Here is a 20,711-nt window from a genome sequence, read left to right on the forward strand (position 1 = left end):
AAAGCAGGATTTGTAGATGGATTGAAGATGGAGTTTGAGAGAAAGACAGGAGTGACTGTGGCCTGAGCAATTAAAACTTGGAGCTAGGGAAGACCATGGTGGAGCACGTTTGTGGGGGGAACTCAAGAACTCACCTCTGGACATGTTGAGCTTGCTACGTCCATGCGAGTTTCATGTGGAGACGCTAAAAAGCTGCTGGACTAGGGTCTGAAGCTCAGGAGAAAGCCCTGGGCTTGAGCTACAGGTTTAGAGTCCTTTCTCAGGGTAAAGGCGCTACTCAAAGCCTTGAGACCGAAAGAGAAGGGCAGGCAGTGTAGTTGAAAAAGAGAGACCCAAGGGCTGAGCCTTAGGTCTGGACAGAATAAGATGTGGCCATTGCTGGATTGGGGAGAAAAAAAGTGAGGGAAGGAAGCGGGCGTGAGTGGGGAATTATTTGCGGCTGTGGTTCATCAGATCAGAATCGGAATGGAGCACCATTAATGGTGACCAAGGGGTCTGTTTCCCCCCAACTCCACTCCAACCTGCCTGCTTCTAGCTGTGTACAAGCCCCGTGGTCTGATGATGGGCAGGGCCGTCAGCTGCTCATTCCATGCTTCTGCACTCTTTCACCACCACCCCTCGCTCTCATAAAGGTTTGGTCATTCATTCAACAAATCTTTACTGAATGCCTATATATGTGCCAGGCCCTGAGTGAACAAGCTAGACAAGGCCTGTGCCCTTCTGGAGCTTATACTCCATAAGGGGGCTGGGGTAGAAAATAAAAAATCAACAAATAGACAAACAGGAACATTCCTAATCCAGGATAAAAGAATAGAGAATGCCCTGATTTGGTGAAGGGGATCATGAAAATTCTCTTCCAGTAGGGGACATCCGAGCTGAGACCTGAGCGCTAAAAGGATGATGGCCATCAGATCTGGGGGTCAAGGATCTGGCTGGAGGGAGGCTTGTAGTGCTGCAAGGGAATGTTGAAGGCCAGTGTGCTGATCATGGTGAGGAGCCCCCTCACGTGGGACCTTGTAGGCTATGGTTAGGAATTTGGTTTTATTCGAAGTGTGACGAGGACACCTCCCATGGGTTTAAGCAGAGGACTCACGTGACAACATTTCACAGACCTCCCTGGGTTGGTCAGATGGAGAGCAGAGCGTAGGGGGCAGAGTGGAGGCAGCGAAAGGAGTTAGGAGGGTTTTCTAGCTGAGGCCACAGGTGGCATCTTGCACTAGGATGGGCCAGGATGCACGTTGTCTTGAACGAACGGGGGGGGGGGTCAGGCAGTCATACATATATCAAGCTCTTCTCTGGGTCCAGGCCCATGCAAGGCCAAGAAAAGCACCTCCTAAAGAAACATGGGCGAGGTACAGTCCTTGCCCTCAGCTTACTGAATGCTGAATTACAGGAAACTCAGGCCACACATATTAAGGTGCCGGGTAAACACAAAGCAACCAATAAGTCAGTGCATAGGAGGGGTTGACTAGGTGCAGAACGGGGACTGGAAACAGTAACTGGCTACCGCGTAAAGGAGAGATTTTGGAGCCTTCTCCAGACGGGCAGGGTGGCTCATTTTCCAGCGGGCAGCGGCAGAGGGTCGTGAGCAGCTCTGCCTCCCCACCCCCAGCCCACGGCCCCGCGTGGCGGCGGGGCCTGGATTGTCCAAGAACTTGGCTCCGGGCTCCAGTTTCCCAACTCACTCGGGAGCTCAGAGAAGCAGTGACTCAGGCGAGGGCCCTCCCAGCACGCCGCGTTCTCAGCCGGCCTGCAGTGATTCACCACTTCGCTCCCTCCCTCACCGCTGACCCCGGGCCAATCCCTTAAGGAGTCTACACCCCACTCTTCTCACTTGGCCGGGACAATTGCCTGGTGGAGTTTTTAGATCCCCGGGGGCAGGGCTTCTGTCAGCAACCGTCCAGGTTCCTCGAGAGAGGCTTCTCCTAGGGTCTGGTGGATCGTAAAACCCTTGGGTGGACCCGAAGGCCCCAGGCCCTCCCCGTGCACCGAAGGAGGGCTTTAATGCCTGTGCATTCTTCTAATTTCAGAGCCTTTCAACAGCATTTTATACCGAATACAATTTCGCAAGTCTTGGTGTCCTGGAGGAATTTTCCCTTGGACACCTCTTGGTCAAAATTTGCTTGGGGGAAACCAAAAAGCAACCAGAGTAGGCCCCCAAAGTCTGCAAAGCAGAGACCAGTGGCAATGGGAGGCGAGAGTGCGGCAGACTGACCAACGGGCCCCGAGGCAAGGGGACCACCGCGCGAGGGCGCGGGCCGAAGCTCTACTCGCCCGAGCAACCGAAAGCGGGCGGCGAGTATCGCGAGAGCGCTCAGCTCCCCTGCAGCGAGCCCTCGGGCAGGAGCAGAGGCCCAGGCGGCGGGCGTGGGCTGCGGGGTCGCTCGCCGGGTTCCCCGGCTGGCATCTAGGCGCCCCTACTTCCAGCGCGCCCCATCGCAGCCAGGCGACCTGAGCGGCCCCCAACCAGCCTTGGGCCAGAGTTCTGCCCGCAGTCCTCCGCTCGCCTGGGCGCCGGCGCTCGCCGCCCGGCTGGGACCCGGCAGGTGGACTGTGGCATGTGCACCCTCCTTCCAGCCCCGGCCCCTGTCCCGGACCCTCCCTCGAGCCCTTGCGTGCCTCTGCTCGCCGGCCAGAGCTCGCTATCTGCGCCCCCGTGTTACCTGCCTCGGGAAGTCCCAGTTCGCAGGCAGCCCGCACTGTAAAAGGGTGGATTCGGCAGAGCCCAAAACCACATTCCTAGGGGAGGGGTGGGGTCCCCATCTAGAGGGTCGCAGATCGCATTACCGGCCGAGGGGAGGAGACAGCGGAAGGGAGAGTCAACAGGGGTAAAATTTGCTTTTCGCTTAGTACTCCCCCTCCCCCTCCCTAAAGCGCTGCGATGCCTGTAGGCTCAGGGACACGGTGTCCGCCCAGGTTCCGGAGCCCGACGGCCCCGGAACGGTTTGGCAGGACACAAGCATCTTTCCATACGCGGATGCTGCAGTCAGAGCGCCGGTTGGCCTGCAGGGCTGCCAGGCTCCAGGGCCCCGTGGGCGACCCCTCTCCGGGCAACGAAGCCCGCCTCCGGGCAACGAAGATCTAGAGCAATAACAGACGGATAAATCAATCAATGAGCGGCTCTTTGCTGCCAGCAGCAGAGAAACCTCGGGCTGATTAAATGCAGACGCGGGGTGTCTGCCAGGACAGGAGGGCGGTGGGGTACAGGGAACCGGCGGGGAGGCGAAGGGTGGGGGGAAGGGAGGCCGGGGCAGGAGCGACGGGAAAGACCCAAAGCCACGTTTTTAAACATGGGGGGCGGTTTTAAAGGAAAACAGTACGGGGGAGGTGGGGACAGGGCTGCGGGCCTCTTGGCCTCCAAGCCACCCGGGGCAAATTTCCAGGTGGGAGGTGCGGCCCGAGGGGCGGCGCCGGCGGCAGGAGGCGGGAGTCCGAGGCTGAGGGAGGGGGGGCGGTCACTTTAAATGCTCTTTCTTACCCATAATGCTTTGTGGGGGCGTTGCCATAGTGGATCCAAGATGGCGTAGAAAGTAATGAGAGGTAAGTCCTGAATTCCCCCTTCTCTGCTGCTGGGATCGCTCCGCGAGCTGCTGGAGAGCTCCGGAGAGAGAACCGGACTCCCCTCCGGTCCTCCAAGTCCCAAGAGGGTCGGCCCCGGGGCCGGCCTGAGGCCCAGACGGCCCGCGGCGGGGCCTGGGAAGCGGGGCTCTTCGAGGCGAGGCCCAGACGCTGGGGCTGTTTACAGCTTCTTTCCCTCCCTGGCCCCCTTCCCCTCCGCTGGGGGCCGCGGAGCCCTCGGCCCAGGCCGTGGAGGGGGCCTCGCAGACCCCAGCCGCGAGCGTGCGGGAGGTTTGTCCAGCCCACAGCACGCCGGGAGGGGAAGTCAAGCCGCCTTGCACGCTCCCCTCCTCTGGGTCGCGGCTGGGTGTGGGGAGCGTGCAGGCCTCCCACGCCCCGCTCGATTGCCCCCTCTGGGCTCGGACTTCCACGAGGGGTGGGGCGGGGCCGGAGGGTGAGCGCGGGGAAAAGTAGGTCAGGGGTGCACCCCTCCCTCCCCCGCCGAGGGCTGTTGCCTGAGCTTCACTTTCTTTACCCCCTTTCTCCGCCCCCTCCTCGGAAATTCTCATTGGGCCACAAGCACATCAACAAAAACAAAAACAGAGGATCCTTTCCTGGAGATTCCTTCAAGACTTCCCTTTTCTTGAGCTAAGGGACCGCAGCTTTATCTAAGGAACTTTGATTGCTCTCCCCCCAAATTATTTGAGCCTCCTGCACCTTCCCCTTTGCTGAGGATCGTCCAGCCAGGGTTGGGAATCAGGGTCTTAGGATTCTTCTTGAATTGAGACCCTCAGGTTGTGTTTGAAACTCAAAATTGTTGTTCCTTCACCCTCACCACTTAACGCTTTTCAGGCAAATCGTTTATAGATGTGTAACTCCAGAGACAGTGGATGCCTAGAGTTGGGCGGGGGGAGGGGGGAGAAAGGCGTCGTCCTGGCTAGTTTGTTCTTAATTCTGCCCTCTCTTAAACTCGTATGAATGGATTTCTTCTCCATCATCTCTTCTTTTTTCTCCTTCTTTTTCATTTGATTTTTTGAAAGTAAGCTCAGTCAGATATGACATTTTTATGTTTGGATTTTAAGAACACTTTATAATTATTCTTTTCTCACACAGAGAGGAAATGTTTTTGTTTTAAAGTAAAGCAAACAGACTCATTTACAAAGCTGCATACTGTACCATTTTGGTAACTTTTTCCATTTGAAATTTATATGCCCTTTCACTTCAGGCTGATAGAATGTTTGCTACATGTCTCTTACTGGTGTTGTCTAAACACATTTTACTTTTCTGTTTATCTCAGGAATTGGATGAAGTCATTGATGACTAAAGAACTACAGTGCTGGTGAGATGTGTAAGGTGAGACTGCAGTTAAAAATGATTTACCTTTTTTCCTTCTTTATTTTAATCAAGTCATGAGGGTGAGACTGCAACTAAGTAACTTGATGGGGCCATCTTTATTTCCAAATCACTCACTCAGTCAAATGGGAGTAGAGGCAGGGCTAGATTTGGAAAGGACAACTGTGTCAAGTACACCAAACTTTTCAGCTACTGGAGCTTATCCAGAGCCAAATGTTATTTGCAGCCATCCTTGATTAGTATCTTCACCAGGGGTAATTATAGTTTGCCTATTTAAATTCCCTTGTGTAACTTTAATTGAATGTCTTAATTTTATCTGTGCTTTGGTGTCCATCACTTAGTCTGCATTGAGTGTTAGTGATTGTGTATGCGGATTTTGTGTGCCTACACTTTGTGGGACTCATGTAAAGTACACCCTTTGCATTGGAAAGAATGATTTCAGGCAAATCCTGCTTTTATTTTCTGAAAAATGGAACAGTGCTTGGCTCTCTCATAATTATTTGGAAATAAAAATGATAGTGTTGCATTTTGGTTAGGTTATTAGGGATAAGAGTGGCTTGTCATTATCTTCTGGTCACATGTAGTGTGTGAATTCAGAGTGTTGCTTTATTTAATCTAACTCATAAGGCTTTGGATTTATAGAACATTATGAATACAGGGTCAACGAACAGTCAGTATTCTGTACTGGTGAGAAGGACAGTGTTGCTAATTTTACATTCTTCACAAGCAATTTTCTCAACTTTAAAAATATATCTTTTCATTTTTTTTATTTTAGTCATTGTAGATGTACTATACTACAGTGTGTGTGAGTGTGTGTGTCTGTAAAATATTTTACTATGGTTTATTGAGAAAATGTAAGTTGTTATGGTAGATTGGTTACTGCAGGGTTTTGTTTATTTTTCCTTTAACACATCTGAGTAGCCTTTGATTTTGAAATTCACTCACAAAGTTTTCATCTCTATGACACATCTGTTTAAGAAGAGTAAGCTGTGCTTTATTTTATTCCAGATTGAGGCATACAATTGACATTTTTGCCTTAAAAAAAACTTGGGAGAGGAAGGTGGACATAAACCAAGATCTTTTTGTAAGTGCACACACCACATTTGCTTGTGTTTGAAACTCAGAAGTGCTTGTGTGTATTACATATATTTTTATTTTTATTCTTAGCAGAGCAAATATGGATTGTAAAATTTATTTATTTTCAGCTTACAGATGGAGGCATATTCATGCCTTAGACCTCCCAATCTGTACCTTTTATCTTTTTTTTAAAATACATATTACTTTGTGGAAAGAACCAATGATCTACTTTAGGGCCTATGGAGATGCTTGTTTATAATCCAAAAGGGAATATTTAGAAATAGGTCATCTTGTGTGGCTAGTGTTGTTTGGCCTGAGCTGTGTCAAGACATTTTCCACAATTTTCACACGTGTAGACCATGTGAAGTGTTAGTATTGACTTCAAAGTGAAGTTGGTGGTTGGCCACCGAACAGGTTGTCACACGAAGCATTCTAAAATGGGAAATGCCATAGTACTGAAGTTTGTGGTGAAGCGAGGGTCTGTGTCTTTGAAGACATAGCTTTTTTAGTCTGTCCTTTCAGCTGGGAAGCTGGGACACTATTTTTAGGTAAGGTGGGAGTTTTGGGGAGTCAGTAAGTGTCTCTCTATCAGCTGGTGTGCTTGATTTTTGCAGTTGTTAGCAAGAAGTTTCATTTCTAATACCATAAGTATTCAATCTACATTGTTTTAAAGTCTGTATACATGTATGCACCGTCCAGAATTTTACTGGAGAAGGGAGTGATGCCAAAATAACAGGGGAAATCATTCCTGGTTGCAAAGCACCTTGTGTAGTTTAAAAATATAGAGCATATTCGTGAAAGGCTAAGAATATTGCAGCGGGACCTACAAATAAGTAGACCAGATCTTACACATGCAATTTTGTCCTCTGTTTAAGAAGTAGGCATGGTATTGATATTAAATGCAAATTAGTCTATAATTATCTGTCAGACTAAATTTAATTTTGTATTTTTTTTTTTTTTTTGCGGTACACGGGCCTCTCACTGTTGTGGCCCCTCCTGTTGGGAAGCACAGGCTCCGACCGCACAAGCTCAGCGGCCATGGCTCACGGGCCCAGCCGCTCCGCGGCATGTGGGGTCTTTCCGGACCGAGGCACGAATCTGTGTCCCCTGCATCGGCATGCAGACTCTCAACCACTGTGCCACCAGGGAAGCCCTAAGATTCTAAATACAGGCCCAGCACAAGAAGTAAGGTCCTTTGCCTGTTGTTTTAAATGCTTAACAGTTTTAAATGCACAGTAGATTTGGGGCCAAGTTTATCAACTTGTCGATAAACGAGAGATGGGGAGGAGCTACTTAAAAATTATAAACGAAGTGTTATGGCCGTTTATTTCCATCAACTTAGATAAGTATACGTGCCAATATAATTTGATTTCTAAATAATAGCTTGAGTTGTTTTCTAGGAGAGAAGTATGATCTGTGTGGAGGGTGTGGCCGCAGCAGCTTGTAGTCCATTCGGATTGCTGGCTGGAGTCAGGGTGACGTCGGTAGCCCTGGCTCGGAGCCGCGTAAAGCGTAGTGGTCTGTCACTTCACCGGTGGCTGGGATTCTGCTTCTGAGCCTTCCTGAATTCAATAAGGTTCATATTCCTCTTTCAAGAATAAATAGTAGACATAACATGGAGATTTTTAATTTATATGTCTATATGTGTGTGTGTGCATATATATTTATATACGCATCTATCTTTATTTTAAAAGCTGCCAATTGTCTAAAGCAAATTGAACGTTTCTCAGCATACTACTAGAGAGTCATACCAACTTGTTTACCGGTGTAAATTGTACGGGGTCAGTTTCTCCAAGGGCAGGAGGTTGTCTGGTAAAGCCAGAATTTGTGTGTTCAACTTGTTTTGACCCCCAGAAACCCTGATTCATCATTAGGTTCTTCAAAGAATGCAGGCACATTTTTTTGAGTAAACCATTGTGACGTGTGAATGTTTGTGATTTTTGTTATTTCTGTGCCATATTTTAGGTGTTCTCAGAACATCTGAATTTGCCTTTTTGCTTTCTTCTGTCGATATTCTCCTAGTGGTGAAAATATTCCTGTGAGGCGAGCTTCCTTTCAGTAGGCAATATGTGTAACTAATATAGTCTAAAAACTTATTTATTCTTATGTAAAACTGATGCATGCTATGGTAAACAAATCCAAGCAGTGCTAAGTGTATATAGGAAAAAAGATAAAAAGCCTCTGCTCTCCTTCCTCCATCGTTAGCCATGTCCCCCTAATCTGACCGTAGAAAGCAGTTGGTGTTACTTGGTGTTTAGAAGACCTCTGTTGCCTAGGTGCGCGGGCACTAGTGAAAGCAGAGGGAGAAGTCATGGAAGGCATGGCCACTGAACCCGTTTAGATGTTAGGCAGGTATTCCACCCTTATTTCCTGTGATGTTACTTAATATTGATAATCTTAAACTTCCATTGGTTTAAGATAACTGTAATTGAATTGTTAGTGAACCACTCAAACAGTTAATTGCATTGTCAGGTTGGTAAAGTTTTGATTTGTTGATCTTGTAAGGAAATAAATATTTAGAAATTGAATTCACGTAACCTTAGGGCTGGGAGTAATGTTGGTAATTATCATCTGTGGAATTTTATGATGAGATACACAGTATACTTACTATAGCTTCTATCTAGTCTGTCTTATTTTCCAGATGAGGAAGTTGAGGCCTGGAGAAGTCAAGTGACTTTCCCAAGGTCACACAGCTGATTAGTAGCAACATTAAAGCAATCTTTTATCTCTGGACCCTTATCTCAGGACTCTTGGTCCTGGCTGGTTATGCTACATTTTACTGCAGTACTGTGGACCAAAGGACCATATGCTGTGACCACTGGATACAAATGCTTCAGAACTGATACATCAGCAGTGAGTGGTGTTTTCTAGTATGTATTAAAAGGTTCCTTCTCTCTCTTTCAGAAATTATAAAGAGCTCTGATGGGCTCTTTGGGTGATACCCAGTGCAGTGAACTGCAGGTGAGTAAGGTCTGGGAGAGCCTTATTTACAAAGCAAGGACTTGGTAATGCCTGAGGAAAAGACAAAAGGGACTTAACCTAGAGGAGGGTGTCTGGTCAGCAAGATGAGGTGGGACAAGGTGGAGGAAGTAGGGCCCTGGTGCAGCAGTGGTAACCTGGCTGAATTGTTTACTTCTGGAGCCGACTGGATGATGGTGAAGCTACTCCAAACAGACTGCCTGATGCTTTGTCAGTTTGTTTGAAGAGAAGTGAGGGTAGGTTAATCTTCCACTTCTGTTTTGAATGAGTAACTGCACAGGGATTCAACCTATCTGCATATGATTGGATCTTCAGAGGTCCTTCAGTTTCTGTGTCAACATTCTTGAGTGTTGATCACCCAGTGCTCTGATGAACGGGTTAAGTATTAAATTGTTTGTTTTCCTGTTATGTACTATGTGTGTATTGTCATGAATGACTATATATCCATATTTTTGAGGATCTGGATACCAGGAACATATCAATGGAAACAGAAGGTTAAACGTTTTTCCTAATGGTTGTATTAGTCCTTTAGATTATTTGTATATTGCTGAAATGCCCTAAGAATGACATTTTAGTCTTGAGTATTTATTATTTCACAGTAATTAATCTTCTTGGTCCATTATAGTATCTTGGCCATTCAGTATTAAACTAAGAAAATTGTAGTACTACAGAGAAAACAATTAGAAGAGAGTTTTAATATTGTCCTTGTGGGGCATCACTGCTAAAATTATTTTTTGATGTATTTTTAATGCTAGTCCCGGAGACTATAATGAGACAATGCTATATACTTTTAGGGTTTATAATTAAACTTATGCTTGGCTACTTATTGATTGCTAAAGTAAAACATTGTTGTAGGGGTTCTTTGTTTCTTGAGTTAGGGCAGTTTGCACGATTCATCCCCCACAGGTTCATGGGGATGATCAGAAGGCTAGTTGAGCTGGTTTCTTAGTCCTTGGAAAACTGGGATCTGGGTTGTCATAGGTCATTGTGATAAGAAGTACATGAGCGTTCTCAGTTAAGGCCAAAGTGAGCAGTAAAAGAGAGGTGTGGACCTCTTCCTGAGACTATACTGAGTTTGCATCCTGGGACCCCTAAGTTTCCTCAGTATGGTAGAACTTTCTCTTAAATTATAAAATAATTTAAGCATTGCTATTAAGTAAATTGTTAAATATTTGGGTTACTACCCCAAAAACAGTTGATTTTCTTTTTGGTATTCTGTTAAATATATATATATATATATATATATATATATATATATATATACACACACACACATATATATATATACACACATATATATATATACATATATATATATACACATACACACACATATATTATTGTACTCATTTTTAATTATAATGCATATAATTTGAATTTTTTCTACTTATTAGATTATGAAACATTTCCATGTTATAGTTGTCACAATTTTAATTGACATGATTACACTTTGAGAGGCTGCAAAATACGTCATCAAGTCATGCCGTCAATAATTTACTTAAATCTTTTTATATTAGATATTTATGTTGCTGGCTGGTTTTCAGTTAATATTTAATCTACGTTATTGTAGATATTATTGTATTTTTTTCTGGCTAATTATATCTCTAGGATAAATTTTTGAATGCATTATTGTGTTAAATGATATGAATGTTTTTATGGCTTTTGATATATATCGCCATACTGTTTTTCAAGAATGTTATACCAGTTTGTACTAGTAACAGATATACAGATGTACCTGTTTCACCATAACTGGATATAAATACATATTTTCCTTAAAAGTTTTTGCTTATTTAATAGTGTAAAGTGGCATTTGTACTTCTTTGTTCTATAATGTTGAATTTTTCTCTTTGAGTCTCTTCATGGTGAATTGTTTGTTCATATCCTTTGCTATTTTAATCAGTAAACTATCGTTGTGGGCTTTGGATGGTACGACAAGTAAAACCAGCTAATAAACAGGTGATTATTAAAATGATGATCAGAACATGTTCGGGGAGAATGTTCAGAGAGAGTCTAGTCTGGATGGTAAGTTTTCTTGAGAACATAGTGGTTCAAGGGTAACGGGTGAGTTATTCCAAGGTTCAGCTCAGCACATGTTTAGTGCGCATCCATTGTGTACCACGTGTTGCGTCCTCTTAGTGCTCCTCAAGTCATCGTGGCGTATACTTGGCTGAAGGAGGAGGCTGCCTGAGGCTGCTTGAGGCTTGACTTGTGGGACTTTGGCTGCTGACGTCTCTTTGTGGAGGGCTGAGGGGATGACTGACTAGAACCTCTTTAGCTCATTCATGGCATACCACAGTGCCACGGCACAGTCTTTGAGAAGCTCTGTTCTGAAGGATACAAAGATGAATAAAGCATCATTTCCTCTGACAAGGAGCGAATCATCTAGTAGAGAGAGTAGGGGCACCAAAACAAGAAAGGACTAATAGGAATTTGAAGGGCGCTGTAAGAGGGGTTCAGACAAGGTGCTTAGGGGTTCAGTGGAAGGAGTGATACTGCCCCCTTGGGGATGTAAGGGAACACTTCAACTGAGGAGGTGGCATTTAAATTGCACCACTGTGAAATTGAGGCGCCAGGGCAAGAAGAGGGCATTCTGGAGGGAAGGGTAGCTTGAGCAAAGGCTGAGGGGTGGTGTTGGAAATGAGGTGGATGTCCGGAAACTGAGTATCCAAATTACCCAGACCCTGGGTTACATGAAGGAACATAGTGGACAGTGAGGCTGTTGAGAGGTCATGACTGGGTTTTGGAGAATGAATATGATGGATTGTCAGTGAGGAGAAACTAGAGACAGGGTTTTCAGTCGAGTTCATGGCACTACTCCAGGTGAGGGATGATGAGTGCCTGAGTTAGTGTGCTTGGGAATGAAAGGAGGTGGTGGAGTCAAGAGATACTTTGGAGGTTGAACAGAGATGTGGTGACTGATTAGGTAGGAGGGTAAGGAACAGTCCTGTGTCTTAAGTCAGAGATGATGCTGAGGTATTTGTGGTTGGATGGCTGGCAGAATGGGACAGCAGGAATACAGAAGTCAGGAGGAAGAGCAGGTCTTAGGGGTTTAGAATAGAGAAAAGATGATTTTGGTTTTGTGTGTTGAGTTTAAGGAACTAGTAGAAAGGTGAAATCAGCATCTTAACCCTGGAAGGAACAGATGAGGAAGTTCGGGGCCCAGAGGAGCTTGAGGGACCAGTGAGGTCTCACAGTTAGATAAAGCAGAGTGAAGACTGAATCTTCCTGATTCCCAGTGCAGCACTTTCTTCAGTGCCTCAGACTGAGAAACTTCTCTGCTGTGGTGTTTTCCTCGCACCTAGGTGTGCCCAATAGGAAGTTGGAAGTGGCAGAGCTTATGTTGGGAGTGAAGAGCTTATTTTTCAATTACATTTTTATTATGGAAAATTTCAGATGTATAGAAGTGGAAAGGGTATAATCAATCCCACTGTACCCGTTGTTCAACTTTAATAGTTAGTAATGTTGTTTCATCTGTTTCCTCCCTCTCCATCAATTCTATTGAAGCAAATCAGATAAAGTGTTTTGGTGAACTTGAACTCTGTGTATCTGTAGTTAAGGAGAATTGAACAGTTCAGTACGGTATGTTCTGAGCTTTCTGGGTGGGGGTCTAGAGTGAACAGAAGTAGCATTAATTGCCAGGATTCCTGGGCAAATCACTTACGTCTTCTGAGCCTTCGTTTGTCTGTGAGATGGAAGTAATAATGGCAGCGTCACAGAATCACCTGAGATAAGGTGCAGAAAACGCTCTGTGAACTGTGAGCCTGAAGAGTGTTATGCAGATTTTAGTTGTTGGTAATAACAGAAAGGTAGTGCTATTCCTTTGGGCTTCTGTGTTGCTGGCATTCAATACATTGTTATTACTCAACAAAGAATAACAGGGAACAAAACAGACAAAATCTCAGCTCTCCTGGAACTCATGTTCTAGGTCTGGAGTATAATAGGAAGTTAATACCTTAATAGTGATTAGTGTGGGCTAGACACTGTTCTGAGGGCTTTCATATTTTAGCCTATTTAATTCTTGCAGTAATGCCTTGAAGTGTAGCACTGTTATTATTCCCATTTTGCAAATTTGGAAATCAAAGCAGATTTTTAAGCAGATTGCCTCAGGTCACAATGCCAGGATTCAGTTTCAGGCAGAGCTGGCTTCAAGCCTATACTCTTACCCCTGTGCCATTAAAACGCTTTAGCTCATTCATGGCGTACTAGTGTTTGGTACAAATAAAAAAGGTAGGCCCTGATTGAAATTATTCCTAAACAAGTAAGTGTTCTCTTCTTGTGGGAGAAAAAAAGACAAAAACAAAGGAAAACAATGGCAGTACACAGTTCTCTGTGGATGGGCATATATTAGTATTCTTACACAGAAAATAATTTTTCTTCCTACATTTTATAGGCTTCACCAACTTTCTTGGTTTCTTTAGATACAAATGGCCACCTCAGTGGAACGAAGTCATTTTCCTGCTGGTACTTGGGAAGAGTCTCTTCTTGGATGAATCTCCTTCTTGCTTACAATTCTTCTTTTTTCTCCTCCTCCTCTCTTTCCTTACCTCGGGGCAGTTCCCTTCTCTGATTTCCCCTGTTGTCTGATCCTCCTTTTCCTCACAGCTGTGGTGTCCCTTCCCAGTGTCATCAGCTGCCCATGTTCTCAGGGATTTCCTTCCTTCTGCCTTTGCCTTCTCTTCCCTAGCCTGCCTCTGTCCGTCTTCTTGGGCCTTACCGTTTGTTGTGGCTCTTCTGAGTTTCTTCAGTGGGACTAACGTCAGGACCAATTTCCCGCCCCTGGCTCTGGCTCTGCCCTGCCAGCTCGTGGTTCTCCTTCCTGGGCAGGGAAGATGGGGAAATGGGCAGTGAGCATTCCTTAAGTTTGCATCAGGATTAGGACAAGGGCCTCATTCCTTTTAAGGAGGGTTAGGAGGGTATTATGGCTTGCATACCTGTGGGGTTTTTTTTGAATATTGTTAAAATATACATAACATAAAATTTACCATTTTAATCATTTTAGCATACAATGTTCAGTGTCATTAAGTGCATTCACATTGTTGTACAACCATCACCACCATCCATCTCCAGAACTTCATCATCTTCCCAAATTGAAGTCTGTACTCATTAAACACTAACCCTCCATCCCCCTCTCCCTCAAGCACCTGGCAAACATCATTCTACTTTCTGTTTCTAAGAATTTGAATAGGGTCCATTCATACCATAGGTACCTCATATAAGTGCACTGATACAATATTTGTCTTTTTGTGACTGGCTAATTTCACTTAGCATGTCTTCAAGGTTCATCCATATTGTAGCATGTGGCAGCATTTTCTTCCTTTTTAAGGCTAAATAATATGCCACTGTATGTAAATACCACATTTTTAAAAATCCATCCAGTTTTTGATAGACACTCAGGTTGCTTCCACCTTTTGGCTGTTGTGAATAATGTTGCTGTGAACTTGGGTGTATACATATCTGTTCAGGTCCCTACTTTCAGTTCTTTCAGGAAATACCCAGAAGAATTGTTAGATCATATGGTAATTCTGTGTTTAATTTTTTGAGGAATCCCCATATTGTATTCCATAGCAGTAGCACCGTTTTATGTCCACCAGAAATGTAAAAGGGTTCCAATTTCTCCACACCCTCTCAAACAGTTATTTTCTATTTTTTTTGATAGTAGCCATCCTAATGGGTGTGAAATGATAATATATACTTGTTTTTAAAGGTGTTTTATGTAGAATAATAGAATTTCAGGACTAGAAATGGTATTAAAGATTTCTGATTCAATTAGCTGTAGACAATAGCGAACGTTCTTATACGTCTTAGCATTTTCACTTCTTTCTCAGTTGGAGAAAGGCATTTTGGGCAGATGGGTCTCTACTGGATCTTCGGCTCAAGATGAACTATGTCTGACCCAGGCAGGGTACATGGAATGCAGCTTTGCAAGAGATCTGCTCTTCTCTTCTGCCAGTGACTCTCTTTCTTATACTTCTTTACAGTTTCCAACTGTGTCTTCTGGGTTATTTAATATTCTTTCCAGCTTCTTTAAGGGATAAGGTAATTGTATTCAAATAAACATTCTTATTTTTTAAAAAAGTAGGTAAGTTAGCAATTAATGAGCCCAAGATCAGTATAAACTGCTCAGATGATTAAAAAGACTGTATTGAATATCAATTTGAAGGAAACCTAAATATTACTCCTGGATGTTAGCTATAATTCCTTACTCTGTAAAATAAGTCATCCCTTTTCAATTTTTTTTAATTTGGAGGAGATGAGTTAAGCAGCATAAAATAAAATATATTTTATATTTACGAGAAGATTATAACTTCTGGATTAGTTTGGGTTTTGAATATTTTTTAAGTTAAAGAAAACTGTTAGTTTAATTTATATTATGAAAACCTATACGCCTACAGCAAAGTTGTAAGAATAGTATAATCAATACCCAATTGTTAGCGTTATGTCATAATTTGCCTTGTCTCTCTTTCTCTGTCAAATAGATAGAAAGATTTTTCCTGAGCCAGCTAAAAGTAAGTGGCAGACATCTTAGATGGCATTTCGTTCATACTTCATCATGTGTCTCCTAAGAATGAGCACATAGTTCTTCATAAACATAATACCATTATCACACCTAAGAAAATAATTCAGTAATACTAATAGTTATACAATCAGATATCAAGTACATGTATAATTTTTCCTCTTTCTTCCCAAAATGTATTTTATTTCATTAGTTTGTTTTTGACTCTTTAGTTTCTTTGTTTTTAAATTAATTAATTTAATTTATTTATTTTTGGATGCATTGGGTCTTCGTTGCTGTATGCGGGCTTTTTCTAGTTGCGGCGAGCAGGAGCTACTCTTCATTGCGGTACACGTGCTTCTCACTGTGGTGGCTTCCCTTGTTGTGGAGCACGGGCTCTAGGCATGCGGGCTTCAGCTGTTGTGGCGCACAGGCTTAGTTGCTCTGCAGCATACGGGATCTTCCCTGACCAGGGCTCAAACCCGTTTCCCCTGAACTGGCAGGCAGATTCTTAAACACTGCCGCAACAGTTATTATTTTTTTAAAAAAAATTATTTCCTCATTTGTTTTTATGTGATGATGCCTTTATATATTTATTTTTATTATTGTTTATGTTTGGCTGTGTTGGGTCTTTGATGCTGCGCATGGGCTTTCACGAGTTGTGGCAACTGGGGGCTACTCTTTATTGTGGTGCGCAGACTTCTCATTGTGGTGGCTTCTCTTGTTGCGGAGCACGGGCTCTAAGGGTGCGAGCTTCAGTAATTGCAGCACCTGGGCTCAGTAGTTGCAGCACACAGGCCCTAGAGTGCACGGGCTTCAGTAGTTGCGGCATGTGGCCTCAGTTGTTGTGGCTCGCGGGCTCTACAGCGTAGCCTCAGTAGTTGTGATGTACGGGCTTACTTGCTCTGCGGCATGTGGGATCTTCCCGGACCAGGGCTGGAACCCGTGTCCCCTGCATTGGCAGACGGATTCTTAACTAGTGCACCACCAGGAAAGTCCCAGACTTTCCTTTTCTTAATGACAATTCTGAAGAGTCCTGGTTCACGAATTTCATAGACTGTCCTTCAACTTGGTTTTGTGTGATGTTCTCCTCATGACTGGAGTGGAGTTAGGGTTTTGGGGAAGGAGATGTTTACTTTTAATATTTGGTTTCAACTCTATCTCTTGGCTTTTTATATAAGATATTCAATGCATTTAGTTATATATTTAAAAAAGCAGGCTTGTAGACTATTATTTTAAAATCTGCTTGCTATTTTGTAATCTGCTTGGGTTGATGGTGGTATTTTTTTTTTCAGTACGCGGGCCTCTCACAGTTGTGGCCTGTCCCGTTACGGAGCACAGGCTCCCGACCCGCAGGCTCAGTGGCCATGGCTCACGGGCCTAGCCGCTCCGCGGCATGTGGGATCTTCCCGGACCGAGGCACGAACCCAGGGCCCCTGCATCGGCAGGCAGACTCTCAACCACTGTGCCACCAGGGAAGCCCGGTACACTTTTGTTTTAATTATGCAGTTGGTTCTATTGTGTTGATTTACATTTTAGTGGTAAAGCTCAACTGCTTTGGATTATGATGTGTTTACAAGGCTACACAGATAATCTGAAAGGGAAAATGAAGTAATACAAATGACAGAAAATGTTTTATAATAATAAAATTTTCTTGGCAAGCAGCAACCTTTTCTCAAAGTCAGTCTTTTAATATAATTTGCTTGCTTCATAAATATGGCTTTCTTGTTTGTTCTTATCTTTATTGATTAGTGAGCATGTTAGATGACTTGGGAGGTATCTCACTCTCTTCAAGAAATAGTTTGGAATTATTGATCCAGAATGCTGACAATTCTCAAAAATGGGTCAGGAAAATCAAAGTAATAGATGGAAAAAAAATCTCAGTTTTAGCTGTTGATATAACTTTTCTTAAATTTAGGGTGTTTTTTATAATTTAAGTTACTAAAACAGATGGTGGAAGGTCCACCAAGATATTTATTTTATGTATTTAAAGCATTTTACTTTGCTGTATTGAATTCCATTCATTCTGGAATTTAGGAGCATTTACCTTTTTATGAAAGTGATTATTGAAAGTAGAAAATGATTGATGACCTTCGCTTCCAGTATTCTTCTAAATAGACTTAGTCTCTCTTCTAATGCTTCTTGCATACGCAGTAATTGTATAAGGTTTAGAGAAAAATGCAGGTCTGGCTGAATATTAAGCACAGTACACTAAATAAAGTTTTTTTACTTTGCAGAATATTTTATATGTGTGTCCCATAGATTCATCAGAGATTCTAGTTTTGGATAAAGGCAAGTACATTTAAGGACAATACAACATCCCGGTCTGTGACATTGGCTTTCGAATGAGAAGTGAATTTGGTTCAGGACGGTTCTTGGTATGCTTGGCATTTAGGTTATTTTAGGTCAACTCTTTGGGCAATTCAATTAGAGTATTTATTGAATGGTTTTCGTGAGCTGAATGGTTGTCATGTCATGTCATAGATGGTATAAAACATGACTCTTATTTCTACAATAGTTGTGTTGGTCAGATAAGGCATCTTACATGATGTATTTAATCCAAGATAATGATGCATGAGTAAGAGGCAGATCATTCTCTAGGAAGTAATTTTGGTTTTGAGAGAGGCATTCTTAGGGAAATAGGCCTTGCAGTGCTCATTTAGAGCTGGGCAGATTGAGGTCCGGAGAGAGGAGGGAAAGGATATTTGGGTGGAGGGAAGGGCATTGGCAGAGCCTCAGAGGCCTGACGGTTCCTGGGGCCTGTGTGGGAATGGTGGGAAAGTTGAGCTGCAGTCGGCCTGTGGGTGACCTGGACGTTGGGTAATGAGCGTGGCCGTCAGTTTATGGGTGCCCTCTCTAGAATTGTCTGTAACTTGCTTCCTCCCTGAGGAAGTGTGACACGCTTCTGCTAGCTGCAGTGTCTTCCCCACAGCTGTGCTGTCCATTGAGGAGAAGGGGGCCTGCTCTGCCATGGCTTCCTTACTCCTCAGGGTATGGCGTGTGAGTTATTTTAATAATGTATCAATCTGCCTTTTCTTTCTTTTGTCACAATGCATTTGCTTTCTAAAGTGGTCTTGTTTTCAGGATAATAATTGGGTTTCCACAGGGAAAATCATAATGTATGAGGCAAATTACTGACTAAAGGCAAATTACTGACTTAAAAACATGAATCTCTAATTTTTTTCTCGTAGTTCTTCTTTTGTTTAAATTTTTGTTTTGTTAGTTATGTATAGAAACTTAAGGATAGTAATTTCTGCTCAGGTGGATAGTGGTACTGTTTAGCACAGTTCATTGGTCTTCTGAAACTTTTACAAATGCAGTCTGATTCATTCCAGCCAAGTTAATTATGAGGTACATATTTTTTCCCCTAATGGAGACAAATGTAAAAGACAGAGATACAGAAATCATCTCCAGTTTAGATTGAAGAAATTTTAGTTACTACTGTTTGTTCCTGCTATTTGATCACAGTTTATTTTTATTTTTTGAAGTCTGTCTCTAATCAAATAAGATTTAATGTTTTAGAAGTAAAAGAGCACCATGACTAAATCAATAAGAAAAGTTAATTTAAGGACAAGAATTGATTTTTAAAAATATAAAAGTACATTTCATGACTTGATTTCAAGATGATCTGGTGGTATCTTTATACTGCTGCAGAAGAAAGTCCACAGTGGGACGAGAATGATGCTTAATAATCACCACCCTTATTATCTATGACTGAACATGTCTTAGTCCAGGCCAGTGTGCCTACCACCTCTGTGGTACACTGTTGATTTCATTTTTCTTCCAGTATTTACTTTTGGTCCTGGATCAATTATCTAGCTGTGATGGGATTCTCCAAAAGTATCCTACATTTTGTAGTTAGTGAACTAGTGATTGTTCTGTTTGCAGACATTCTTTCTGAGGCTCTACTCTTGCCTCGAAAACCTACATTTGCAGAAAGGGAAATGTATAGGTTTCCCTTTTAAATGTATTTATTTTTATTTATATTTTATTTATTTTTGGCTGTGTTGGGTCTTCGTGTCTGTGCGAGGGCCGTCTCTAGTTGCGGCGAGCAGGGGCCACTCCTCATCGTGGTTCGTGGGCCTCTCACTGCCGTGGCGCCTCTTGTTGCGGAGCACGGGCTCCAGAAGCGCAGGCTCAGTAGTTGTGGCTTACGGGCTTAGTTGCACTGCAGCATGTGAGATCTTCCCGGACCAGGGCTCAAACCCGTGTCCCCTGCACTGGCAGGCGGATTCTTAACCATTGCCCCGCCCGTTATTCTTTTTTTTAAAAAAATATTTCCTCATTTCTTTTTATGTGATGATGCCTTTATTTATTTTTTTATTATTGTTTATATTTGGCTGGGTTGAGTCTTTGTTGCTGCGCGCAGGCTTTCTCTAGTTGTGGCAATGGGGGCTAATCTTTGTTGTGGTACGCGGACTTCTCATTGTGGTGGCTTCTCTTGTTGCGGAGCGTGCTCTCTAAGAGTGCGGGCTTCAGTAATTGCAGCACCTGGGCTCAGTATTTGCGGCACACGGGCCCTAGAGTGCGCGGGCTTCATTAGTTGCAGCGTGTGGCCTCAGTTGTTGTGGCTGGCGGGCTCTAGAGCGCAGGTTCAGTAGTTGTGATGTACGGGCCCACATGCTCTGCGGCATGTGGGATCATCCCGGACAAGGGCTGGAACCCGTGTCCCCTGCATTGCCAGACGGATTCTTAACTAGTGCACTACCAGGGAAGTCCCAGACTTTCCTTTTCTTTTTGACAATTTTGAAGAGTCCTGGTTCACGTATTTCATAGACTGTCCTTCAACTTGGTTTTGTGTGATGTTCTCCTCATGACTGGAGTGGAGTTAGGGTTTTGGGGAAGGAGATGTTTACTTTTAATATTCGGTTTCAACTCTATCTTTCGGCTTTTTATATAAGATATTCAATGCATTTAGTTATATATTTAAAAAAGCAGGCTTGTAGACTATTATTTTAAAATCTGCTTGCTATTTTGTAATCTGCTTGGGTTGATGGTGGTATGTTTTTTTTTTTTTTCAATACGTGGCCCTCACTGTTGTGGCCTCTCCCGTTACGGAGCACAGGCTCCCGACCCGCAGGCTCAGTGGCCATGGCTCACGGGCCTAGCCGCTCCGCGGCATGTGGGATCTTCCCGGACCGAGGCACGAACCCAGGGCCCCTGCATCGGCAGGCAGACTCACAACCACTGTGCCACCAGGGAAGCCCGGTACACTTTTGTTTTAATTATGCAGTTGGCTCTATTTTGTTGA

General features: G+C 43.7%; 1 long non-coding RNA gene and 1 pseudogene across 2 annotated transcripts in view; one reads left to right on the top strand and one right to left on the bottom strand.

The window, feature by feature from the left end:
- Window positions 1–3,506, bottom strand: part of LOC308611712 (E3 ubiquitin ligase RNF157-like) — a 71,481-nt pseudogene extending 67,975 nt beyond the window's left edge. Inside the window, exons 1-5 of the transcript in view lie at window positions 3,479–3,506; window positions 3,367–3,437; window positions 2,974–3,081; window positions 2,271–2,739; window positions 2,054–2,164 (exon numbers count right to left, since the gene is read on the bottom strand). The product of the transcript in view is annotated as an E3 ubiquitin ligase RNF157-like (transcript). The remainder of the gene's footprint in view (window positions 1–2,053; window positions 2,165–2,270; window positions 2,740–2,973; window positions 3,082–3,366; window positions 3,438–3,478) is intronic.
- A 2-nt stretch (window positions 3,507–3,508) lies between these two features.
- LOC308611713 lies at window positions 3,509–9,016 on the top strand. The gene is made up of 3 exons (XR_014015016.1): window positions 3,509–3,540; window positions 4,856–4,911; window positions 8,893–9,016. It is a non-coding gene; the product is annotated as an uncharacterized lncRNA (long non-coding RNA).
- Window positions 9,017–20,711: the final 11,695 nt, after the last annotated feature.

The sequence above is a fragment of the Mesoplodon bidens genome, assembly GCF_964165515.1.
Source record: "Mesoplodon bidens genome assembly, contig: HAP1_SCAFFOLD_297, whole genome shotgun sequence".
Lineage (NCBI taxonomy): Eukaryota > Metazoa > Chordata > Mammalia > Artiodactyla > Ziphiidae > Mesoplodon > Mesoplodon bidens.